This window comes from Phascolarctos cinereus, unplaced genomic scaffold (assembly GCF_003287225.1).
Source record: "Phascolarctos cinereus isolate Bilbo 61053 unplaced genomic scaffold, phaCin_HiC Scaffold_5;HRSCAF=322, whole genome shotgun sequence".
Taxonomy (NCBI): domain Eukaryota; kingdom Metazoa; phylum Chordata; class Mammalia; order Diprotodontia; family Phascolarctidae; genus Phascolarctos; species Phascolarctos cinereus.
In genome coordinates, this window is record NW_027555958.1 from 26,496,966 (window position 1) to 26,524,721 (window position 27,756).

Here is a 27,756-nt window from a genome sequence, read left to right on the forward strand (position 1 = left end):
ACACAAATGAAGAGATTAGACTAGACACTCTCTAAGTCCCTTCTGGTTCTGAATCTGTGAACACCCAGCCCCTCCATGGGCATCACCACTAAATGAATCACCATATGGTACTCCTTCCTTCAGGAGCAATGTTGCCTAGTAATCTCCAAGCACACCAACCCTCCTGGCCAGAGGTTAAAATCAATCCAGCTCAACAAGCATTTATTAAGCACCTGCTATATGCAAGGAGGCTCTGAGTTTACAAAGACAAAAAATGAAATAAACTATACCGTCAAAGAGTTTCTATTTGGGGGTGATGGGATATATCAATCAATCATTAAAAAATAATTAATAAACATTTATTCATTCAGAAAGCACTTTTTAAAGCACCTACTCGGTGCTAGAAACTGGAGGTATAGAAACACAAAAGAAAGGACCCCTGTGGCACAATGGGTAAAGTGTTGGACTTGGACTTAGGAAGACCTGAGTTCAAATCCTGACTTAAACACTGACTAGCTGTGTGACTCTGGGCAGATCACCAAACTTCTCTCAACCTCAAATTCCTCATCAATAAAATGAGGGGGTTGGGCTTGGCTAAGGTCCCTCCCAGCTTAAATCAGTGATCCTATGATCCTATGTGCTCCATGATCTCACGTTCTATTGGAGAATAGAGTTATTCCCATTACATGCCCTTCTGAGGGCAGGGGCTGTCTTTTTATTAATCGTATCTCCCCAGTGCTTACCACAGTACCTGGCACGTGATAAATGTTGATTTGATTGGACGGGGAAATGGTCAGTACACATGTAAAGACATAAAAAGTACATATACATGTATATATGTATACATGTATACATATATACATGCATGTATACATTTGTATATGTGTGGGTATATGTTATATATATAAAGTATGTATATGTGTATGCATATGTATTATATATATATAAAGTAACATGAGAAAGGGAAGCAGTGGGGGGAATGGGGATTAGAAAAAGTCTCAAGGCGTGCAGCTAGATGGCACAGTGGATAGAGCACTGGCCCTGGATTCAGGAGGGCCTGAGTTCAAATGTGGCCTCAGACATATAACACGTACTAGCCGTGTGACCCTGGACAATTCACTTAACCCCATTACCTAACCAAAAGAAACAAACAAACAAACAACAACAAACAGCAGAAAAAGTCCCAAGTAAGAGGGTAGTGTGGCATTAAAGCTGAGCTTGGGGCAGGGGGAGGGGAGGACTATTAAGCTATCGATAAAGAGATGCTTACTATGTGCCAGGCACTGTGCTAAGTGCTGGGATACAAAGAGAAAAACAAAGCAGTTTTGCCCTCAGAGAGCTGACATTCTATATGTGGAGAGAATATGTCCACATATATCCAGAACATATACTTAATAGAAATGAGAGATAGAGAGAGGTAGAAAGATGATAGATTGATCATTGATAAATTATAGATAGATAATTGATAGATGATAGTTATAGATGGAGGGAGAAGGGGAGGGGAGTGGAGAAGGGAGAGATGGGGGAGAGAGAGAGAGAGGGACACAGAGAGAGAGATGGATGGATGGATAGATGGATGGACAAAGATAGATAGATAGATCTATCGATAGATAGATAGATAGATGATAGATAGATGATAGATAGATAGATAGATGATAGATAGATGATAGATAGATAGATAGATAGATAGATAGATAGATAGATAGATGATAGATAGATAGATAGATAGATAGATAGATAGATAGATAGATAGATAGATAGATAGATAGATAATTAGGGATTCTAAGAGGCAACAGTGAAGAGGGAAAGCATTCCAGATATGGGGGATGGGCCAGGCAAAGGCACAGACAGGGAAAATGGAATATCATATGGGAGAAACAGCAGGAAGACCAGTTTGGCCAGACCATAGATAATGGACTCAAATACAAAGTAAATAAAAAGTAATTTCCAGGGAGGATAGGAAGCGCTCTCTCAGGTGGTAGCACCAAGCTGAGCCTTGAAGGAAGCTAGGGATTCTTCAAGGCTGAGGGGAGGAGGAAGAGCCTCCCAGGCCTGGGGGACAAACCAGAGGGGTCACACAAGTCCTTGCTAAATGTCAGCCCATGGCTGTTGGCTCCCGGCCCCCTCCCTAGCAGAATTTGTACAAAACTGTGAGTCAGCCTACATCATAAGTAATAATTTGGGGGCTAACAATAAGATCTCTGACAGTATTCTCTTCCAAATTTACCCCCTCCTTTTTTTTAATTATGTAATTTCTCCCCATCATCATCCTAGCCCTTGGAGGGCTCCCGGCAGCTCCCGTCCCAAGCTTTTAAAATGATCATTTCCTGCAGCAGACCAGCATTTATCTCTTTGGGTGGCATGAATTATAGCGCTCTCATTTTTATTTCAGTATTTATTTAAAAATAATGTAAGAGAGAGGCCTGATGCCAGGAGTACTTTAATCTGCCCAAGCTCTGTAAACAACTCAGTTCCAGCGGGACCTGTGCCTCTTGCTTCTAACAGAAGAAGGAGGATGAGAGGGCCTTGGTAACTACAGGCCATCTGCCATGTAGGCCTTACCGAAGCCTGCTACTTTACAAAGGGAGCAGTCAGACATGGGTGGGGGGATGTAGAGAGGGGTTAACCCTGTCCCTATGCTGGTAATTGGAAAGCTGACTGGGTTCCAGTCAAAAGACCTGGATTCCAATCCTGTGACTACCTCTTGCTAGCTATAGGATGTTAGAGAAGTCACAACCTTCTTTGTCCTTTGTCTTCCTCATATGTAAAAAGGGAGCAAAAATGTCTATGCTACCTACCTCTTAGGACTTTTGTGAGGATGAAGTAAGATCATGGGTGGAAACCATTGTGAAACATACCGCACTATATAAATATTACCAAATTTTATAATTAGTATCATTAATAATGAGTTCTATAATATTGTCCAAGGCAAGTTTCCCTAGTCTCATGAAAAAGTACAAAAAGAATACAGCTCACAGGAGCATTGATTTGGAGAAGTGAATGTCAGAGCTGAGAGGAACATTAGAACAAAGAATGTTGGAACTGGGAAGGGTCTTAGAACACAGAATGGCAGAGCTGGGAGGAACATTAGAACAAAGAATGTTGGAACTGGGAAGGGTCTTAGAACACAGAATGGCAGAGCTGGGAGGAACATTAGAACAAAGAATGTTGGAACTGGGAAGGGTCTTAGAACACAGAATGGCAGAGCTGGGAGGAACATTAGAACAAAGAATGTTGGAACTGGGAAGGGTCTTAGAACACAGAATGGCAGAGCTGGGAGGAACATTAGAACAAAGAATGTTGGAACTGGGAAGGGTCTTAGAACACTGAATGGCAGAGATGGAAAGACCATAGGACAAAGAATGTTGGGAATAGGAAGGATCTTAGAACATTGAGATGAAAAGGACCTTAGAACCCAGAATGTCAGAGCTAGAAGGGACTTCAGGACACAGAATGTCAGAGCTGAGAGGAACATTAGAACAAAGAATGTTGGAACTGGGAAGGGTCTTAGAACATTGAATGGCAGAGCTGGGAGGAACATTAGAACAAAGAATGTTGGAACTGGGAAGGGTCTTAGAACACTGAATGGCAGAGATGGAAAGGACTTCAGGACACAGAGTATCAGAGTTGAGTGACTCTCAGAATATAGAATGTAGGCGCTGGGAAAGGTCTTAGAATATAGAATGTTAAAGCTAGAAGAAATCTTAGAACATAGAATGTATGATGTCTTAGAACACAGGATGTCAGAGCTGGGAGGGACCTTAGAATCTAGGATGTTAGATCTGGGAGGGTCCTTGGAACACAGAATGTCAGAGCTAGGAATGTCCTTAGAATATAGAATGTCAGAGCTAGAAGGGAATTTAAATCATAGACTGTTGGATCCAGAAAAGACTTTAGAACATAAAATGTTGAAGTTCTTGCATAGCATCTTAGAACCCAGAATGTCAGAGCTGGGAGGGATCTTAGAACATGAGATGTCAAAGCTGAGAAGGCCCTTGCAAGTTGCCTATTCCAATCTCTTCCTTTTAGAAATAAGGAAATTGAGACCCAGAGAGGATGAGTAATTATCTCATGATCACACAGGTATTAAACACAGAGCAAGAATTGGAACCCAGGCCTTTAGGCTCAAAATATAGCGTTCTTTTCATTAAGCCAAGCTGCTTCTAGTCTCAAGGTCCCAGATCTTTTCTACATGTCCTTTCCAAAGCAGGGAAAGCATACAATTGGGTTTTTCTGTTTTTGTTTTTTTAATGGAATGAGGGAAATTCTCTAAACTGAAGCATATGAATCCCATCCCAGACCTCAGCTCTCCAGATTAAATGGTGCAGAGACCAGCTGGACAGGGAGCAGGAAAGCTGGAGGCTTGGCCTCAGCATCAATGTGCAGTACAGATGTTTGAAATTTTCTTTACCATGCTATAAAAATGTATATACTGCAATTAGGCCCATTATCAGGATATAAACATAGATTACGCTTTATGGGATGAATGAAAGGACAGTGTAAAACCCACCCACATCTCATCTGGCTCAGAACCATGCCAGTCCTTGGGTTACTAGATTAAATCATCTACCTTTCAGAAACTGTATCAGGAGAACAGTGTGGCTGAAGCTGAGATCTCTGGGTTCTAGGCCTGCCTACACCACTACCTCTGTGACTAGGTAAATCTGCCCTTACTGGGGACTTCAGTTTCCCCCTCTATAAAATGGGTGAGGGGGAGAGGGCCAATAAGGGGATCCTTGCCTCTGACATTTTCTTTGCAATGTTTTCTCATTTGTGACATTTACAATTTCACTCTTTTTAAGCATATTTTAATTCTTTTCTTTACTGGGATAAAATGTCTTTAATTGAAGTCATAATGGAACTTGCTACATCTAGTAACAAGCCTTCAGTCCCACTCAGTTCACTCAGTTCAGTTAAATTAACCTGGAATTGCTGACAGCTGGTGCTCTTAGAAGAAGGCAACATGTCCTAATGGACGAGGAATAGGGAAAGTCTGGGTTAAACAACCCTACCTCTGACACCAACTAGCTATGTAACTACACGCCCCTCCCTTCACCTCTGAGTTACGATTTTCTCCTCTGTAAAATGAGGAATACCTCAGAGGGTTAGCAGGAAGCCCCAGTGAAATGTTGCATGTAAAGTGTTTCGCCAACCTTAAAAGCACTCCAGGTTCAGAGCGACAAGTAATGGCGACAGGGCTGACTGTGGGGTCAAGAAGATCCAGTCCCAGAATTTCTCTGCCACATACTGTCTGTGTGACCCTCAGCAAATCGTAGGATCACAGATTTTAGAGCAAGAAGGGATCATAGAGGCCGGCAGCTCAACTCTCTCATTTTACAGATGAAGAAACTGAGACTCACAGAGGTTAAGTGAGCCTCTTTCCCAAGGTCGTGTAGCCACTAAGTGTCAGAGGCGGGTCTTCCTACTCCAATTCCACATCCTCTCCAAGGCCTTTCAAGTGACAATCTTTCTGCACCCTGGACAAGTGTTTAGGCCTGCAGAATACAGATGAGCTTCACATGGGAATCAGAGGAGGAAGTTTCCACACTGAGAGCTCTCCACATTCATGTAATCACAGGACCTGCCCAATAAACAAATAGGAAGAGAGACAGACAGACGTATGGATGAATGGATGGGTGAAGAAATAATAGCTATTTTTGATAGGTTCACAAAATCATTGATCTAAAAGCCTCAAGGAAACTCAGAAACCATCCAATCCAACCCCTGCATTTTACAGATGAGGAAACTGAGACCCAAGGGAACGAATAGTTTAGGAGCACAGATGTAGCGCTACATGGCACCTCAGCAGCTGTCTAGTTCAATGCCCCCATTTTGGATAAAGAACTAGGGACCCAAGGGGAAAAGTGGTTTGCCCAAGAGATTTGAACCCAGGTCCTCTGACACAAAGTCAGTGAAGCCACAACTGTCATTGCAGCAAAAGCAGGCCAACCCACAGTCCCTGCATTGAAGACACAAACCAAGCTCTACTTTCCCAAACCTCCCAAAACCTATGCATGGTGCCAACAGAAACTCCATTTAGCTGGTTTTATTTCCCTGTTTACTTCAAATCATCTCTGGGGCAGATCCTCACAGCTGAGTTGGCTGCCTTGCACTCACTCACAAGTCCTGGAATTTCACCCTGGGGGAGGGGGTGGAAGGTGGCAGGGGGAAGATGGAAAGGGAAGGTGCAAAGTTCCCTATAATCTCAGCTAAATGTTTTGGAGCCACACTGGCATACCAGAGCAAAAAAATTTCAATGTGTGTTTGCAGAGATAGCCTCTTAATGAAAATTTAATTATTCTGTGGGTTGGATGTATACATTAAGTTTTCAGAGAACCCTCCTGCATATCAAATGGATGCCATTGTTTCTCCTGACTTTTCGATGTTTTCGTATTCCCCAGCAATTAGAGCCCAGGAAGAAAGAAGACTGACTTGTTCGCAAAGCTCCAAAAAGCAGCTTCTCGGAGCTCCAGTTCTCCGGTTCTGTTGTGTCATGTACCCCTTGGGCCGCCAATCTGCTAAACCTTGGACACCTGCTCAGAATTATGGTTCTAAACATATACAACAAAATACATAGGATTACAAAGGAAATCGAATCTACTGAAATAAAGATGTCATTTTTTCCCCACCCAGCTTCATAAATGCCCTGAAATCTATCCATGGATTCCAGGTTAAGAAGCATAGTTAGAGAATGATTTGGAGGTGAGAATGTTTCAGGATTCAGTAGCACCTGGTCCAACACAATCACCTGAAGCTGCTCGATGTGTGCCCTGTCTTATCTACTCAAAACTGGTTATTAGCATCCTAATTTCTGGCAATAAAGTGGTTAGAGAGGTGACTTTTGTGGCTATTGTGGGTTTTCACTTTCATTCCCCAGTAAGAGATATAGGAGTATCAGAGTGAAATAAGAAAGTTAGACCTGGAAGCCCATCAGATCATAGGCTCCTAGTACTGGAAGTGACTTCAGAGGTCATTGAGTACAACTCTCTCATTTTACAGAAAAGCCACTAAGGCTCAATGAGGATAAGTGACTTGTCCAGGGTCACCTGGTGAGTAAGTGTAAGTTTCAGGAAATGCATCAGCTCTTCCTGTTGTTAATCCTAGCAATCTAGCCACCTATCACATGGCTGCTATATTCCACAAAAATAAACCAAAGCCTAGGGAATTCAAATGACTTGCCCAAAGTCCCATAGCATCGGGAATTGTTCACAAGGTGTCATAACCTAGGGGCTAGGAACTAATTTTTAATTTAAAAAAATTTTTTTGGATCACTGTATTTTGAGATAATTAGTTTCCTTTGTAATCCTGTTTATTTTATTTTATTGGTGTAAAAATATGATCCTGAGAAGGGGTCCCTGGCCCTCAGCAGAGTAGCTGCCAAAAGGGGTCATGACACACAAAAAGTTCTTCAATAAGCCAAGGTTCCTCCAGTTGTGTGACCTTGAGGAGAAATGTAATATACACTGTCAGTGCCTTTTCCTCCCTATCTCTGACCTTCACTTCAAATGGGGCAAAGCCAATTCATTTTATTGAACTAAGATAGTGTCGATTCCATATTGGAAGGTGTTTCAAAGGTTCCAAGCTGCCTGGGGCATGAGGTAGCATAGACCCCATCTACAATTGCTCAGCCAAAGACAAATGGGCTCCCCTTGTCATGCAGGACTGCCTGGAATTTTACTCATATGAGAATGCCCAGTACCACTACTTGGTCTGGACTAGTCACCTTAAGTAGAAGGTGTGTAACCTGGGCAAGCCCAGAAAGAATGCAGAGCAGTGACATCCATCACCTTCATTTGGATTGTCCTCTAATTATGACCATGTCCTGGAAAGCTCACTTCAGGAATTTCAAGGCATTTCCCAAATGTTGTGTGGGGGCTTCTCCAGGGGAGGCAGCTTTATCATCAGAGCAGAGGAGCAAGGCTCTGACCATTGTATCAGCACCCAAGGGCTGGTGCCCAAGGAGTTCACGGACATAGCTAAACTGGGGGAAGAAGCTGTCAGCACAGACAATGAAGAACAGATCAGTTCTGCCAGCCAGCAACCTCTCAGAAGCCTTGAGTCTAGGGTGAACCATAAAGATGCCACCCAGTCCACACCCAAGGGGGAGGAAAGATGGCGAAAAAGAAAGGAGAAATCCCCAAAGAGATCTGATAGTCTTACCAGTCCTGGTGTCAGTCTTACTCAAGGATAGGTTTCAGAGAGAGAAGGAACCTCAGCAATCTCTCTCTCTCTCTCACACACACACACACACACCCCAATTTTACAGATGAGAAAACTGAGTCCCAGACAAGATTACACTGATAAACACACAGACAGGAAAAGAGTCAAATAAAGACAGATAAGAAAGAGTGCAGGACATACAGAGAGAGAGAGATAAAGAGAGACAAAGAGAGATAGAGACAGCAACATGGAGAGACAGAAAGGGAGGGAGGAGAGAGAGAGTAGAGACAAAGAGAAGGGAGGGAGAGATAAGAAGGGAAGGAGAGAGACAGACACAGAGACAGAGAGAGAACAGAGAGAGAGAGAGAGAGAGAGAGAGAGAGAGAGCATATATTAAGCCCTTACTGTATCTCAGACACTGTGCTGGGATAATAAGTAATAGAATCAGGAATTAAACTCAGATCCTCTGACCCCAATTCCAGTGCTCTTTCTATACTGAAGTGGGAAAAGCCCTGGCCTGGGGATAAGGAAATCTGGATTCTAGACCCTTCTCTACCACAGATTGGCTTTGTGACCTTGGAGAAGTCTCTTCCTTTTCCTGGGCCTCTATTTCCTTGTCTGGAAAAGGAAGAGGTTGAATTTGATGCTAGCAATCATGGATCATAAATTTGGAGCCAGAAGGAACCTCAGAAGCCATCTGAGGCATACAGAGGGGAAATGACTTGCCCAAAGTCACACAAAGCCAGGGCTGAGATTTGAACATATTTTTCTGGCTTCAAATCCAGCTATCTTTACGCTATACTATACTGTCTTGGACAGGTTTTGGAATTCATTTAATCATGTGGTTTCCAAGGAGGCTGTCACAAGGATAGGGTGGGGAAAGAGATCAAAGTCTTTGGAGTATGTCAATGAACCTATTGCCACAGACAGGTTTCACAGGTAAGAAGAGTCCATCTCCTCCACCTCAAGTCCACCCCCTTCATCAGACAAGTTGCCAGATCTGAGACCTTGTGAATACTTAAGCCCTGTTCAGAAAGCCCTCCCCCCAGGAAACAAAGGTGTCTGTTTTCAAAGGGAGGGCACCGATGTCTTGTCATTCTCCCCACCACCTTCCTCACTTCCAGTGGGTAGGCCCCTGCGTCTGACTCCATCAAGTCTCGTCCAGCATTCCCTTCACAGAACCAGCTGACCTAGATTATATCCCTTCCCCAGTCACACACATGATAAAGAAGGCTGCTGTTCGCACTGCGTCCTCAAAGGAGGCCTTACGGATGGCAATTATTACTTCCAGAGTTCAGACAAAGGTGACATTTTGGTGAGAGTTCTGCACTGAATGGAGCCAACTCTTTCCAGAGAAACTTTTCACCTATCTTTTTATTCCCCACTCTTCTTTGACTGTGGTCAACAAGCATGCTCAGTCATGTCCAGCTTCTCCAAGCATCCACCCAGTACCCCACCCTCAGCCAGCAGTGACCATGAAAGTGCCATTTCTCTGTAGTGTCCTCAGGAAAGGTGACAGCACCACCAGGGCTAGAACAGCTGGCAAGCCATCTAAAGACAACAGACTGACCGAGTGCACTCTGAAGACACCCACCCGATTCCTGCCATCACTTACACTGTGTTGCCTAAGGACCTGGGGAGCAGTAAGAGAAGCTCTCAGGGAAAGGATCCCCTGGCATGTTGCTACTGAAGGCTTCATTCAACCCAAGACAAAAACAATTTTAAACCAACAAAAAAGTCACACCACTCAACTTTGCCTTGGCTCTCCTTTCCACTGCATCCTCCCCCACCCCCCCAAAAACAACAACCCCAGAAAGTCAGAATGCTTAGGCAGGGGTTTCTCAACTTACTATACATGTCTTTTGCTTTACCGGTAAGAAAATTCCATACTGACTTAAGCCTTTTACACAGCTCCAATGCTTGGATTGAAAAATAATATTTCATCTGCTGAGCTGAATGTTGGCAAGAAACAAAGCAGGACGCAGAAACCCTAATTATAGATTAGTGTTTACATTTGCACACACATGCTTAGGATAAGCCCCCTGGCCATGCCAGTATATACAAACCCACCTGAGCTATACATTCATACCCAGTAACATTGGTGGAATGCATATTTCCATCCTGGGTAGCCCATTTGTACCCCACTCTAGCCATAGTCTGGATTTGGATTTTCTTACTCTCAACAGGATTTGATGAACATGGGTCCAACACACCACCCCCCTTCCCCCCCCCAAAAAAAAAACCTGAAGAATTCTACTATACCACACTGGCTATGAGAGAAATAAGGATTCATTTAATCAGGAGATTTCTAATGAGCATTTAGGTAGTGAGCTGTGACTTCACCTGGCTCAGAGCACCCACCTTTCCTGACCTGACCCAGGCTGAAAACAGTCCCTAGGGCCTAGAGGTCCTCCCAGGTTTTGTTTTTTGGTTTTTTGGGTTTGGGGGGGGGTGTTGTACACATGGACCTGTTGGAAAAAATAAATATGGGAAGCTAGCTACTGCTATGGGTGAGGATCAGGGAAGATGCTTCCCTGTTACATTGATCCAACCAAGAAAGAACGATGGAGAAATAGGGGTGGAGGGGGCAGTTGCCCTCTCCAGCTGTATGGATTCTGTGCCATCATCTGTGAACTCTCAATGTACCAGTCTGTTCCACTCTCTGCAACCAAGCCCTGCAGAGGACAGGCAAAGACCTACATGCTTGCTGTCTCTCAGGGCCCTTGGACACCTGGGAAGGGAAGTTCATTACTGGGGGAAGCTGTGGTCTAGGGTGAACTGGGCACGGCAAAGTGCTACTGCCCACCCTATGCCCATTCCAAATCTGCTCCAGAGATGAATGTCTTTTGCCTTCCCCAGGTGCAGGTCTCCCTGTGGTCAGTGAAGAGCTATCCCAGCTCACAACCTGAGTAGTCACTCTCTGGGGCACCGAGGGCCTCCCCCTTATTCCTTGACTCTGCCTCCCTTGTAGCAAGGGTGGCATAAGCTACTGTCTTCCCCAGGTCGGGAAGAGAGAGCTGGGAAGGGCACTCAGCCCAACCGGTGGTTGAAGGGAATCCTCCCTCCTTCTTTCCCCATCTCCAACCCGCCGTATCTGCCCTCAACCCTTCTCCCAGGATACCTGTTTGCCTCTGCCGCTGTTCTCCCTCTTGGGCTGGGTCTGTACGGATAGCTTCCCAACCTAACCCAGCTTCCAGCTGCCCACCCCCGGCGCCAGGGAGCGTAGCCCAGCGGCAGACGGCCGAAGCCGGAGCTGGGAGCAAACAGGCAAAGGGAGCGGAGCCCAGGGTGCTGCTCCGTGAGGACTGACAGACGGACGGACAGACGGACTGAGGGTCCGACGACCCGCGCCTTCAGAGCCGAAAGCGCGCCCCTACATGGGAGATGGAAGGGGAGGTGACCAGCAGTAATGGCACCCCCCTCCGCAGGGTCCCCAGCCCTGGGGCCAAAGCACCGGGAGGGGGCAGGGGTACAAGAGGTAGCTCCAGATACCCTCCTTCCCCCAGCCCCTACCCCTGCCTCAGTCCTAGCATCACTGATGCCAACAGGTCCCCAGCTGCTCGAGAGCTCGCCCCGCCAAGGCCCCCGAGAGGACCAGCTCTGCAGCCTGGGCACCAGAAGGGGCAGGGGGCAAGGGTCGGAGCAAGGGACAGGAGCAGGAGCCGGCGACAGCCCCCTGAGTAGGGACAGAGGGGAGAGGAGAAGCGGGAAGGGATGCGGGGGTGGGAGGCGGCACTCACCTCTCGCTCGCCGGGGGCCGCCGCCGCTGCCCCGCTGGCTCCTGGGCTCCGTCAGTCCGTCGGTCGGTCGGTAGGTCGGTCGGTCGGTCCGGAGGCGCCTCCGCTCACTCGCTCGCTCGCAGCCAAGCGCGGAGGCCGGCGGGGGAGGGGACGCCAGGGGAGGGGGCGGCGATGAATGGAGGTGCCGAGCCGGCACACGAGCGCGCACGCACACACACACTCACTCACACATACACACACTCACACTCACACCTCGCGCAGCCAGCCCGCAGCCGCGTCCTTGCTCTCGCATTCCCCCCCCCCACCCGGCTCTGCCAGGCACCCTCTTGGTCCCTCCCAAAATAAATACAATTTTCTGTGTGTATGTGTGTGTGTATGCGTGTGTGTGTGTGTGTGTGTGTGTGTGTGTGTGTGTCCCTCCCTCCTTACACCCCTCCCTTTCTCTCTCCTCTCTCTAAACCTCACCCCCTTTCAGCTTGGCAGACAAGCCGGGCGCCTTGTTCTCCCCAGCCTTCCCTGTGTATGTCTATCTGTCTGTCTGTAAGTCTAGCTGACCCCCCTCCCCCCACCCCCGACACCTCCCACCCCTTGCCGGGCCCTCCCCTCTCCGCTCTCTCTGGCTCTCTCGTTCTCTCTGTCTCTCCCTCTCTCACTCTCTCTGGCTCTCCCTCTCGTTCTCTCCGTCTCCCGAGCCGAGCTGAGCTGAAGCGGCGGGCAGCACAATCTCAGTCCATGTGCGCCGCTCGCGGCCTCCCCTCCGTGCCCCCTCCTCGCCCCCAGTGCCGGCGGCCCCGCCGGACTTGAGCGCCCCGCAAACTCTGTGCAGCGCCCGCCCCTCCCCGGCGGTACCCCGCGGCCCCAGGAGAAGATTCACTCCATCCCACCCTCCCCCTCGGCCCACGTCAGTGGCTGGGGTTCATGTTCCCCTCCTCCGCCCGGGCGCCGGCTTTTCTTGGGGGGCCCACCCCACCCCTTTCCTCTAATGGCTCCCACGGTTTCCAAGCAGCTCAACGCAACCTGTGCGCACATACAGACCCGGGCAGACACGCGCCCGTGCGCGCGCGCACACACACACACACACACACACACACACACACACACACACACACACGCGCATACACACGCATACACACACGAGGAGCGGGAGCTTGGCAGACGGTCCTCCTCCCTTCCCTACCCAGAGAAGCTGCCCACGTTAACTCCTGCAAACTGCTGTTCCTTCGCATTGGACACCTTACACCAGAGCCCTGGGCTGTAACTCCTTCATCCCCGGACCCCTTCTCCCTTTGGCTGGCAAATACAAACATGTACACACACGCGAAGGGAGGAGGAAAGAGGTGGAGAGGAGGATTCTGTCTACCCAACTCTGGCACCACCAAGAGGGAGTCCTGTCATCTGTGCCTTCTTTTCCCCAAACCGCCCCTCTTCTTGGCAGCTCTGTGGCCTGAGGTCCTCACATCTTCTGCACCTCCCCTCCCACTGGGCCGCTAATGAAGAATGGATTGGGGCAGGAGCCACTTTCACGAGACGCCCATGTCCACAGTACCTTGGCCACCAACCTGGATTGGAAATCTCCAAGACCTCTCCAACAGGCCCTGCATCTGCCCTGCTCCACTCCTAAGAAGCACCTCCCCTAATGCCTACTTGTAGGACAACCCTATATGCTGCTGCCAGCATGTAAGGCTATCTCTGGTGCCTTTTTCTAGTATCCCACACCCTGGCTTTCCCATCTACTCCCAGAAGCCACAGAGGAAACAGTACATCCAGGTTTGGAGTTAGTTTGAGTTGGGTTTTTTTTTAATTTGTGTTTATCTGGGTTTTGTTTCTAAGAAAGAAAATTATCTCTGCCTAGGGATCATGCAAATACCAAGACTCAGACAGGGTCTTTCTTTGAGGCAGAGCTATGTACTAGCTGACCCCCTTCTCTTGACTCACTTGCTATGTAAGAGTCATGCAGCATCTCAGGGCTTCAGCTTCCTCCTTTAGAAAATGAGGCAGTTGGACTAAAGGTCCTCTCAGGTCCCTTCCAGCTTCCTACTCATTGAAATGCCAAAGTGAGGGGGAAAGGGTCATCTCCTCAAAACTGTGAAAGCTTCTTTCCTGGGACATCCACAGCTCTCCTTTTCCTGCAGTCACTTCCTATTCCCTGTACCTGTTCTCTCAGTCCCAGGCTCAGATGCCTCTGGTCCCTGGAATAAAAATAAAATAGTCCATGTCCCTCACCAGCTGGGCACGGAACTGTGAGGTTTGCCCTCAGACTTCAATCAAAAAAGGTCTGCAAATCACCTGTCCTCTGGATGGCAGTAGCTGAAAGAGGGAGCATAGGATCTAAGTGTTTGCCAACTGGTGGCTGGACCAGCCAGCAGAATCTAATCTGAGCATCTTTTCCCTGAATTGTACTGGTATTCAGCACAAATTACATTGTATCAGCAATGTGAAAGAAAGAGTGCCTTTCCCCACCCCCACGCCTAGTGCCTTGGAGTTCATTGACAGTGGAGACTGTGTGTGATTCCTCCTCCTTAGTATGGTGTCCTACACACAGTAGATAAATAAAAATAAATAAATAACTCTAAATGATCGTTGCTGCTCCTGCTGATCATAGAATCCTAGGATTATAGATTTAGAGCTAAAAGGCCAGCCCTGTTCGCTCCTTTATTTCATAGATTAGGAATCTGAGGCCCAGAAAGGTTAAGTGACTTGTGCCAAGATTATATACTGACAAGGTAGGATTTGAACCCAGGTCCTCTGTTTCCCAATCCAGTGCCCTTTCCAATGTCAATTTCACTTCAGAGAAGAAAGGAACCAAAGACCCTCACAGATTAATAATACTATTACTAATAATAATTCATATTAATTCAGCTTAGTGTGGTACTACCTACTGAATTAATTCCATCCACGTCTGAACAGCTCTAATCTTTTGGGAGTTTTTTCCTTAAAAAGAGCTGAAATCTCCTTCTGTGTAGCTTTCACTCTTAGCTCCTAGTTTTGTCCTCTGGGAGCAAGAAAAACAAGGCTAACCCCTCCTCCACATAACAGCCTTCAAGTACCTGAAGATGCTTGGCAGGACCCCCCATGAATCTCCTCTACAAGCTAAGCTTTTCTAGTGCTAGTTCTAGCTTCGTGTTTAGTATAATACTATCATGCAAGCTTCCCATCATTTCCATCTGGGTTCAATTTCTAAAGAATACATTGGGGTCCAAAGACCTGTGCTTAAATACCACCCCAGACATTTATTGCCTGGGTGATGCTGCACAAAGTACTTAACTTCTCTGTGCCTCAGTTTTCTCATCTGTAAAATGGGGGAGGGGGACTTATAGCTGTAACTCTATAATCTTATATGATCTTAACTTCAGTTTCTCATTTCTCCAACCATTCTTTACATGACATGATGTCCTGACCCCCTCATCATTCTGGTCACCCTACTCTGTACTTGGTCTAACATGGGATGTAGTTAAGGCTACAGACTAGACTTGTGATTTCATTGGTACATTGGTAGAGGGCGGCTAGGTGGCACAGTGGATAGAGCACCAGCTCTGGAGTCAGGAAGACCTGAGTTCAAATCTAGCCTCAGACACTTGACCTAGCTGTGTGACCCTGGACAAGTCACTTAACCCCAATTGCCTCACCCCCCCAAAAAAAAAAACAAAACAAGTTTGGATATTGGTACAGATAACTCCTAGGTGAGGAAACTCCCTCTACCAATATAGGTCAGCACCTTCTCTGCAACTTGTAGTCTTAGAGACTGTCCTAGAACATGAAGAGGTTCAGTGACTTGCCCAGAGTCAAACAGCCAGTATGTATCAGAGGCAGGACTCAAACACAGATCTTCCTGGCTTCAAGCTAGCTGCCTACATCATGCCATGTTATCACCAGAAGTAGTCTGATAAGAGCAGAGGATAGTAAACTTGTGCCTTCCTTTATTCAGGACACTTCTGTTCAACTCAGCTAGACCATCAATTTCAGCAATGTTGGTATGTCCAATAACAATGGGAGTCATAGGTCATCCAATTTATGCCACCCTCATCGAGAGATGACCTCCCATAAAATCTCCAAGGTATTGGCCCAAAATGCTAAAGATCTCACTGAAGGTCTTTGAACACATTGTGGGTACCTCTCTCTCTTTCATTACTGCTTATACAATTCCTGGATGATTTCATGAGGCTTCTTCTGCATGCATTTGTTTGACAAGGAGGAAAGAAAGGAAGAAGATACAAGACATGGGAGATATCTTGTTAGAGGAGACATTTTAAGGCTCTATTTACCTCTCAAGTCAATTTTTTTAAAAAATCCATTAATAATAAGCACAGCATAATCTGGTTTTGTGTATTTTTTATCAGCTGTGTGATTGTGGGATTTGATTTGTTTCCGAATATTTTCAGTCAAAATCTTCCTGTTCCCTTCTCATATTTTTGTCAAGTATATGTGTAACATAATGGATAGAGAGCTAGTCTCAAATGAACACTTAGATTCAAGTCTGCCTCTGAAGCTTCTGCCACATTCTGACCAAGTTACTCTACCTCTCAGTGGAAGGAAACCTTTCAAAAACTATAGATTGCAGGAACTGACCTGCATCAGTAGAGGGAGTATCTTTACCTGATAGTTTCCTATCCCAGTGAAATCACAGGTCCAATACTTATCCTATACCCTTGATATATTTGTGAACTTCTTACAACAGGTCCAATAGTTAGTGATTTCTCTTCTGTTGTTTTTTTTTTAAAAAATAATAATCGCATCATGATTTGTTCCATTCTTTTGATATCTTCTCCTGTTTGAGATATCTTGAAAACTGATCTTTCTCTGCCTCCAAAATGAGTTACCTTTAGCATAAATTTCTTCTGTGTAGTGTTTTTAGTCAAATACAACAGATCTTTCCCCCTTCATGTTCTGAAGTGCCATTTTCATTTCCTCAGTTAATACTCCAAGAACTGAAGTATAAAAGCCCAAATGTGATGATTCCTCCATAATGAATAATGACAACAAATTACCATAAAAACACTGGCAAATCTTTTTCATTATGTATCGATGTGATGTCTTCCTTCCAGTTCCACCATTAATTGTTCTTGGAATTATCCAATTTAATCAGGTCTCATTCCAAGCTTTCTTCTGCAAGTTTGTTTTCCCTTCTACTACCTTCTACTATTTTGTGAAATAGTACTGCTCATAATCTACTAGAATACTCCTCCATATTTTGCTATTTTTGATTACCCAGTCTCTCTGCCTGACAAGGAAATAAGTGTCTCTAGTCTGCATCATTTTTCTGGGCTTTTTTTTTTTTGCCTTCTCATTGTGGTACCTGATTAATATTATAATCAATGTCTTTACCTTTATCCATTTCCCATTTTTAGAGTCAACTATTTGAATAGGTGAGATTGGGGCTGTTGTAATTACAGTGTACATGCTGAATCTTCTCACATTCTCATTTCTTCTGTTTTGGTATTGATTTTGATCTTTGTTTTAACCACTAGATGATTAAATTGAACACAGCCATCTGACTCTGAAATGACTTCCTTATCAATAAGTAGTCATTTCCTGTCTGTTAAGATATATTAAATTTCAGTTCCTATGTTGCTGCTCAGTGCTCTTCATGTTCAGCACCTGATTCTCTGTCTGTGCAAACTTGGACAAGTCACTTAATATTTTTGGACCTCATATCAGGTATCTCTGTAAAATGAGGAAACTAAACAGTGACAGAGGTTAAATGGTAAATAGTATGTTAAAATGAGTTAGGAGGCTGTGTGTTCAAATCTTGCCTCTGACACCAGCTAGGTGACCATTGACAAACACTTTAATTTCTCTGAGCCTCAATTTCCCTATCTATAAAATGGGTATAATAATTCCTGGAATGCCTACTTCACAGAGATGAGATGAGGCTCAAATGAGCTACAGTACGGAAACACTTTGCAAACACTTTCCAAATAACAATAATTATAAAGTACCATAAAGATTCTTCCAGCTCTAAATGTGTGGCAGCTAGGCAGCCTAGATATGTTGGACTTGGAGTCAGAAAGTCAGTCTGCCTCATGTCTGCCTCAGACATAGGTGTGTGTGACCCTGCACAAGTCACTTAACTGCTCTTAGCTTCAGTTGGTATTTCAGCCCCATTTTTTCTCAGTAAAATAAGGATAATAATAGCATCTACTTCACAGGGTTATGGTGAGGATTCAATGAGATAATGTATGCAAACTTTAAATGTGTAAATGCTAGCTAATAATAATAATAAATCCCATGGCGTATGGGAGTGTGGGCTCTTTGCAAGATTTTATCCTTTTTTGTTTCTCTCTTGTTTCAGGATACATTTTTGACATATATATTTTTGCTGTGTCAACTTTGAATTGAAGTCACTAATTGTCGGGTGAGGCGTGGACCTTGCTGAATTCTTTGTAGGATGGCTTTCATTCTTCATCTTCTGCAATAGATGTGGGCACACTTACCTTTGTGGTCATCTTTTTACTTATACTCAACATGAACACTGCAAATGGAGGTGGCTAATTACTCCCCCCCCCAATGGAATGATGTTTCTTGGGGCTACCACATGATGAAACCAAGTACATCAATCTCTTCATTCACCTCTCCCACTAGCAGCATTATTAGGTCTTCCAGTTCAGTTCATGGTGATGGCATCAGTGTGATGCAATTCAGTTCCTCTACTATTATACCATCTCATTGGTCATTGACAACACTTAGAGTACCAATAAACACTAACGTTTTCAGCTGCTTTGAAACTTCTTTGACTCTTAGCATCTTCTGTTCTTCTTTTGCCATGCCACCACCATCACTATAGAAGCCAAGCAGACTTCACAGGACTAAGTGCCATTTTCTTCATTTATTTTATTTTATCTTACTGTTGCCATAGCCAAAGGAGTCATCATCCATCACCTAGGAGCCAACTAGCTGGTGGTCACCCTCTTTGTACTTAGCTATGATTGTCCTAAGACAGCAGACACAGTCTGACCTCAGGACTCCAGTCTGCACTCTTACTAGTATAGCCTCTAAGAACACAGAATCACCTTCCTATCATGCCATGTTAAGGCATTAGACAGTCAGGAAGACTTCTAAAACACTTCTAGACACTATGCATCTATTAATGCATTCACTTTTTGACTATTGCTGTCTCATACTGGGCTTTCAGGGCACCAGAAGCAATGTCTTTTTTCCCATGAATTTTTGTCTAGGTACGTCTTGGGGGAGGGAGGAGAATAAGGAGGGGACCTGTGATTCTATCAGGTACAGGGAATGCACTGTGAAGTAACTCTATAAATTCAAATGGGGTACTAAGACAATAAGGGACTTGTTTGGGGTCACACATCAATATGAGAAAGAGACAGATTTTGAACTCAGGTGTTCCTAATTTTAAGGCTGTTCCTTCTCCACTGTTCTTTGCTGTCCCCTTCCCCTCATCTTGTACATATGCAATTTATTTTTGAACCTTGATGAAGGACTTTGCATTTATCTCTTTTAATTTTCCTGCTACTAAATCAATATATTTATAACCTGTTGAGATCTTTTGGCTCTCTCATTCAAAATGTTATCTATTCCCTCCAAACTTCACTTAATTTGCAAATTTTCTAAGCGAGCTACTTCTGTCTTCTTCAAAGTTGTTGACTGAAGTATGAACCAGATCACTGTGGTACTCTACTCAAGACCTCCTCTTATTTAGCAGAGATCCAGTAATTGCTTCTCTTTGGGTCTGTGGCTCCAAAATGCAAATCTACCTAATTCTACTATCATCCAGCTTGCACCTCTATTCTACAAGTGTGTCATGAAAGACTTTGTCAAATGCCTTGCTGAAACCCAAGTATACTCTATGTTGTGGTTCAGAAAACATCTGTTGTTATTTTTTCTGAACAAGTCTTCCTCTGACAAATAGATTGTCTTTGCCTTAACCACAGCTCCCTCCTACCTGGTGGCTCTTTCTCTCTACTCTGACCCTTCTCTGGACCAGCTTACCCACCCACCTACCCAGCCCCTTATATCTAGAATATTCTAATCCAGGCTAATACTGGGTTCATTGACCTCTCCTCACCTTGGATCTCAGAGGTAGAATACTAATCACCTGCAGGGGGGACCCTTCCCCCGCCCCAACCCCACTGCATGGAGTGAAGATGTATTTAGGAGCTGCAGTGAGAGTGTGTTGTGATAATGTGCTAAGTCTTGGGAATGAGCTCTTCAGGATCATCATGAATCTCCTAGACCTCTAGGTGGTACAGTGGATAGAGTGCTGGGCCTTGAGTTAGCGAGACCCAAGTTCAAACATGATCTCAGATACTATGACCCCAGGCAAGTCACTTAACTGCTGTCTGCCTTAATTTCCTCAAATGTAAAATGAGATTAATAATAGCACCTCACTTACAGGGTTGTTGTGAGGATGAAATGACATATTTGTAAAGAGCTTATCACAATGCCTGGAACACTGCAGGCACTTAATAAATGCTTTTTCCCTTCCTTTTTTCTGTAATGACTTGAAGACCTGAGGCTCCCTGGTGATATTTCTGATTGTATCTCTTCCTTTCCCATTTCTGCTTTGAAGGTATGATCCTGGCTACAGTGGAGAGAATTGCTAAGCTGCCCTCATTTAGAAATGCCAGTCATAGCCTCGGCCCTTTTACCCTTTACTTGTTGCCCCTCCTCCACACACCTTCTTCACTCTCTTGGGAGGAAATTTGGTAGAGGAAGAAGACCAAAATAAGAGAGAGAGAGAGAGAGGGGGGGGGAGAGAGAGAAGAGAGAGAGAGAGAGAGAGAGAGAGAGAGAGAGAGAGAGAGAGAGAGAGGAGAGAGAGAGAGAGAGAGAGAGAGGAGAGAGAGAGGAGAGAGAGAGAATAAATCCTATGTTGGATCTCCTTGATCAGTTTCCCTTAGTGGCCCCAAACCATCCCTAACTATCTGGATCACATTCATGTGCTCTAGAATTTTCCTACAAATCATAGTCAAACTCACTAGCCTATAGCTGAAAGATTCTTTCCTCTTCCCATGTTTGAAATCAGGACATTTGTCCATTTCCCATGCTGCAGTATGTATCGTATTCTCTGTGATTTCCCATAGATCACTAACAGACCTTCAGGATTGTATCCATAAGGCTTTCAAGGACCCTGGCTTCCAGACCTTGTTGATCTGAACTCACTGATGGCAGTACCAGACCCTGTGGATCTGGATTCATTGATGGCAGCCCAGTTGTCTCTAATCATTCCCTCCTGTGCTTAGGTTAAGAAACACTTTTCTTCTCAAAGTCACGAAGAATTTCAGCATCAGAAGGGACCTCAATACCATTTAATCCAACCCTCACATAAAAAATCATCACCGTGGCACACCAAGTGACCATCCAGCCTTTGCTTGAAGAATCCCAAAGAGAAGGAAGCCATCAGTGAGTTGGCTCATCCCATGCTGAGGTAGCTCTCACTGTCAGGAGGCTAAATCTCTCTCTTTGAAACTTCCACCTATTTCTCCTTGAGAGCAAAGAAGAAGAAATCTAGTCCCTTTCCCACATAGCAGCCTTTCAAATACTTGAAGAGAAATTTCACATCCCCTGAGATGATAACATTTGATCCTCATATGTCATAACTCAAACCCTTCACTATCTAGGTGGCCTTTCTCAGCTTGGTAACATTCTCCCCAAAATGAGGTGCCAGAGCTGAACCCAGCTCTCAGTGTGGCCTGATCAGGACAGAGGAAAGAATAACTCTCACTTCCTCAATTCTGGAATCCATCAAGCAGCAAGGAGTGATTAATCACCAGCAATGCACAAAGCACAGGGCTAGGTGTTGGGGCTGCAAAGAGAAAAGAGAAACAGTCCGTGCCCTCAAGGAAACAATAGATATGGCCTAAAGTAACCCTAGAGGTGAAGATGACAGCACCTAGAGGGATCCCAAAAAGTCTTATTCACAAGATGGTGCTAGAGCCAGATCTTGAAGGAAATCCCCAGAGGATTCCTGGAGGAAGAGGTGAGGAGGGAGAGTGTTCCAGGCATGAAGGACAGCCACTGCAAAAGCAGAGAAAAGGGAGATGGAGCATCCTGTCCAAGCAACAGCAAGGAAGCCAATATGGCTAGACCGTGGAGGAGAGGGAAGTGTGAGAAGACTAAAAAGACAGAAAGGGTCCAGGTTGGGAGAAGCTTTAAATACCCAAAAAAGAGGAATTAGAGTTGACCCAGGAGGTAATAGGGAACCATTGGTGTTTACTGAGTGAGAAAGGGGAATGATATGTTGTGACCTAAGCTTTAGGAAATCCCTTTGGCAGCTGCGTGGAGGATGGAGAGGAGTTGGGGAGACCAAACTGGAGTTGACTCCAACAGTCCAGAAATGCGTCATCTTCAGATATCCTAGACATGCCATCTTTATCTTCATCCAAGTCAGCAGTAGAAATGTGACAGAGCCAATCATCCTTTAGGCATGCCATTAAAGACATCCTCCCAAGTAGACACTGAACCCTTGGGTTGGCCTCTCAACCAATTTCCATATCCACCCAATTGTGGGTCTAGACCAAAGCTGTCAAACACATAGCCATGTGGCCTGGCCTGCAACACTTCCAAGTTGGGCCTAGATTAAAACATAATTGGGAAATATTTAGCAAAATAAATAAAATTACATTTTAAAACTAAGTCAGTATGAAGCCCACAAGGAACTTCATGGATGGTTTAGTGGTCCCTGCTTTTTATTTGAGATTGGATACCACTGGTCTCGACCACATAATTGTCTGGCCACATCTCCCCATCTTTCCCACAGGAGTAGCATGAGAATTAGAATCATAGTAACATTGATTTAGAGCTAACAGAGGTACCAGAGGCCTTTGAGTCCAACCCACTCATCTTAGAAATGAGGATACTGAAGTGCAGAGACATTAAGAGAGTTGCCCAGAGTCATACATTTAGAAAGTTGCAAGATTTGAACCCAGGTTTTCCTGATTCCAAGTCCAGCACTTTATTGAATGCTCTGCTAAAATATAGGTCAGCTCTATCTATAGCATTGTCCTGATTCACTTGCTTAGCAGCCCTATCCAGAAAGGCAACAAGGTTAGTCTAACATGACCTCTTCTTGATGCACGGTCCTGGCTCTTTGTGATCGCTGTTTCCTTTTCTAAACGGTCACTAACCATCTCTTTAAAAACACGTGCAAAAATTTTGCTAGGAATATCAGTCAAGCTCATGGCCTAGAGCTTAAAGATTCCTTACTCTCCTCTTCTTTGGAAAATCAGGGCAACATTTGTTCTTTTCTATTGCTTGGTCCTCTGCAGTCTTCTGAATGACACTGACAGCAGAAAGCAGATGTGTTGAGTTGTTCTGCCTTCGGCCTGTCGTCCCTTAGAAGCTTGCCATGGCTCTCTCTTGTTGTCCTCTTACTTAGTTGAATGCTTCTTTAAGGAATCTGTGATTGCACCTATGGAGGCGCTCCCTCAACAACACAACTTATCCCCACGTTCCCAAGTGCTAACTTTGTCCATGTTCTTCATGGAATTCTGCTCAACACACTAGGGGCTCTAAATTTCCTGACCTTATATGGATGCCAGTGGTGCACATGCATTAGTCATGTCATTGCTTTCTCTTACCTCCTAACCACCCCAGCTCCTTTTCTCTTCCTCTGTCTCCAGTGCTTTGGGTATACCACTTCCAGTACATCACTGTTTGTTGGTTAATGTGCCATAACCTATTCACTCCCCTTCCACTATTCTCTCTATTACCCTCTACTGGCCACCATTTAAATTACTTTCTGTTTGGTGCCTAAAGCCTTTTATAATGTAACTCCAGCCCGTCCCCAGTTTACAGGTGGAGAAAGGGAGGCTTAGGAATTTTATGTGGTTTGCTCAAAATCATTTGGCTCATCAGTGCCAGAGCCTGAATTCAAACCCAAGTCTCCTGACTCTAAGTTTCACAAACTCTCCACTATTTCCCACCATCCAAAGCTCAATTGTACTCCCGAGAGCCAAAGAATCACAGAAAGCAGCATGTCCAACAGTGTCATGGCACTCTATGGTCATCACCTAGTTCAGTGGTTAGCACATAGGGTGGGGACAAGGACTGGACATGCCATTTCATTGATACAAGGATCTCCCAGATGAAGAAATTCCCTCTACTTATGCTATTTCTGGTCTTAGACTTGGGGCATTGAGTGGTTAAGTGACTTGCCCAAGGTCACATAGCCTGTATGTGTCAGATAAATGCTGCCTCTCACAGTGCCTGGCATATAGCGGGTACTTAATAAATGCTTAGTAATTAAATAAACTGACTATCCCAAAGATGTCCTTATTGTGTCATGATGGCCTGGCTTTCTTCACTCCCCTTTGTCAATCTGTGACCTGAGGAGTAGGGAATGGGTAGCAGAAGCAAAATCATGAATAAATAGAAAGCATTTATCCAACATTGACTATATGCCAGACACTGTGCTAAGTTTTGAGAATACAAAGACAAAAAGCAAGATCGTTCCTGCCCTCAAGGTGCTTATATTTTAATAAAATAAACATATAAAGGGGAATGATGATCAGGGAAGAGTAGACAGAGGTGAGGAAAAAGAGCGCAGTTGGGAGGAAAGGGTGCATCAGGGTCAAAAAATGAATTTGGACTGATGCCCAAAGGCAGGGAAGAGTTATTAGCAAATTAATTCATTAAGCTCCTACTGACAGTCCTATTGGGACACATAATCATTTAGCAATAAACTCTGCCTCCTGAAGAAGCAATCTGAGACCCATGCCGTTCATTCTCACTTGTGAAATTCATACACATTGCCTCTTATTGACAGGCACCTTATCTCTTATTGACTGGAATAGCCCAGAGAAACCTCAGTTTAAAGCAAACAGATATTTTTAGTTGATAAAAGTGTAAACACAATCTCAATAACGACTTGCTAATATTTGTTCCCTGCCTGAGGATATTAACACAACCTTTATATATTTGTTAAATATGCCTGGGGTGGGAGGAGGGAAGATTAGAAATTTTTAAAAAATGACTAGACCAGTGTAGTGGATAGCTAAGTAGGGAGTGATGGGAAAGAGGAGCGAAAAGGTGGAGTATTCCCCCTTCCCGCTCTACCTAAGACTGAAATATTTTTATTTATTGATCAAGCCAGAACTACACAGACCCCAGGTTAAGAATCCCTGAGACCCAGCCTTCTCTCATTTTACAAATGAGGAAATAGAGGTGTAGAAAGATGAAGTAATTTCCTGATCCACTCACTGTAAGATGTTCCTTTCTCACTACTCACAGAGCTACCACCTTAGCTCAAGTCCTCATCAGTTGCAAGAGCCTCCTAACTAACCTCCCTGCCTCAGGTCTCTTACCCCTCCCCTTCCTCCCCCAACCCCCAATCCATCTTTCAGTTGCCTAAGTGATTTTACTTACATGCAAGTTGGATCATTTCATTCCTCTATTCAATAAACCCCAGTCACACTCTATTGATCCTCGGATAAAATATAAACTCCTCTGTTCGGCTTTTAAAGCCTTTTATGACCTGTCCCCAACCCACCATTCTAGTCTTATTACCACATTCTATAGCCTAGTTATATTGGCTTTCTTGCTTTTCTTCAGACATGACTACACATATCCCATCTCCATGCTCATGCACTGGCCATCCCCTACACCATGAACGCCTTCCCTCCTTATCTCCACTTCAAAGCATCCTTTACCCCCTTCAGGACTTGCCAGTAGCACCACCTTCTACACAAAGCCTTTCCTTATGCCCCCACTGCTCTCATTGTCCTTCCCCAAACTACGTTGTGCTTTTTTCATGTGTATTCTTTACATATTATATATGCATACATGTTTCTGAGAGAATATAAGCTCCTGAGAGCAAAGATTATTTCATAATTATCTTCATGTTTCTAGCAGCTGGCAAATAGTAGATTCTGAATAAGTTCTTTTGGATTGATTGAATTGCCTTGCCAGTGATAGGAACAGCCTGCGTTGTACAACTCACAATCACTCCTCCAATCGCAACCATCACCCTAACTCTAACTTATCCCAACCAAGGTCAGATAAACCTTTAACTTCAGGGATGCTACTCCGAGGTTAAAGGTATATCCAAACGGTGGTCCTGGGCACAATTTTTCTCCAGCAACCCACACTGGGTTCACACCATAACATTGGCCTCAGTGCTATGCTCTGACCAAGCATATTAGCCAACCCTAGAAATGATGGGTGGGACACTAGGGGGCGCCAGGCCCATTTTCGGGAAGATTCATGTCTGTAAGTTCAAATCCAGCCTCAGACACTTGCTGGCTGTGTGATATGGGGGAGGGAACCAATAATGCCTCCCATACCTCATGTATTTTCTTTTCCTCTTTGAGATGTTGGTGCCAGGCTGGGAAAAACAGAGCAGATATTTGTGGTGGCTAAATTAACCCAGTCTGTTGAGGTGCTTCTTCCTGTTTATATGGGCAACTATCTGCGTCTCTGTCTCAAAGGCCTTGAGTCCGAACCTCGTTTCAGTTCTCAGCATCTTTCCTTTCTCTCCACAGCATGCTCAGTAGGATGAAAAGAATAATGGATTTGAAGTCAGAGGACCAAACCCTGCCTCTGCCACTGGGTGACCTTGGGCAAGGGGCTTAACTTCTCTGGGCCTCAGTTTCCTCATCTGCACACAACAGGAGGTCGGATTCTATGAGTTCTCAGAGCTTTTCCATCTCTAAATCTGAGTCACTGAGTCAAAAAGCTTGGACTCCAATCCCAGCTTCACAACTTGCTATCAATATGACCCTTCACAGATCATTTAATTTATCTAGGTCCCAGTTTCCTTATCTATAAAATGATGAAATTTGGCTATGTGACTTCTAAGTCCTTTCCAGTATCCATGCTTTTGCACTGACTGTGCCCTACGCCTGGAGTGTCCTTCCTGCTCCCTTTCAGCTCCTTGCTCTTGGAATACCTTCAACATTCAGCTCCAGCGGCACCTTCCACATGAGACCTTTGCAGGGGCAGCTAGGTGGCACAGTAGATAGAGCACCGGCCCTGGAATCAGGAAGACCTGAGTTCAAATCCAGTCTCAGACCAGACACTTGACACTTACTAGCTGTGTGACCCTGGGCAAGTCACTTAACTCCAATTCCCTAAGCAAAACAAAACAAAGCAAAACAAAACACGTGAGACCTTTCCCAATCCCACCACCATGTCTTTGTATGGTCTCACACACACACACACACACACGCACACACACACACACACACACATACACACACACACACACACACACACACACACACGCACCTGCTCAGCTGTCTTAGAGGCCTCAGCCCTTCCAGGGTTCCCCCTGGGTGGCTCTGACATTGTCTCACTCCTTTGTATAACAGGGCTAACAGGTAATAGACAGAAGTGTTCACTCCATTAAGACTCACATTCTCCACTGGATCAATAGTTGATCTGTCCTTGGAATGCTGTGTGGAAACTAGATTGTTAATCCTGGAATCTCTCAATTTATTTCTATGAATATTCATTGAGCAATTCCTTTGTGCAAGATTCTGGGTAGGCAATGAGGATACCAAGACTAAAGGGAAATAATTCCTGCCCTCAAGGAGCTTTCATTCTCCTGTGGAGAAGAGAGGGGGATATAATATGCACACAGATTATTTATATATATATAGGAGGGAAGGAGGGAAAGAGGGAAGGAAGGAGGAAGGAAGGAGGAAGGAAGGAAGAAAGGAAGGAAGGAAGGAAGGAAGGAAGGAAGGAAGGAAGGAAGGAAGGAAGGAAGGAAGGAAGGAAGGAAGGAAGGAAGGAAGGAAGGAAGGAAGGAAGGAAGGAAGGAAAGAGAGTAAACTGAGGGAGCTGAGGAGATCAGGGAAGCCTTCACAAAAGGACTGTTTGGGCCTTTAGTGTATCCCTAAGGCTTAGCATAAGTGCTTGGCACATAGTAGGTACTTCACAAAAGCTTACCAATTTAAGCTTTAAGAGCTTAAGACTG

At 44.9% G+C, this 27,756-nt stretch overlaps 1 protein-coding gene across 2 annotated transcripts in view; it reads right to left on the reverse strand.

The window, feature by feature from the left end:
* Positions 1–27,756, reverse strand: part of CALN1 (calneuron 1) — a 468,953-nt gene that overhangs the window by 412,071 nt on the left and 29,126 nt on the right. Inside the window, exon 1 of one of the 2 annotated variants that reach the window (XM_021007064.2) lies at positions 11,880–12,344. The exons of the other annotated variant lie outside the window; for it this stretch is intronic. The gene's annotated coding sequence lies outside the window, so the exon portion shown is untranslated. Of the gene's footprint in view, positions 1–11,879; positions 12,345–27,756 lie in introns of those variants that run through there. 2 annotated transcript variants of the gene reach the window in all.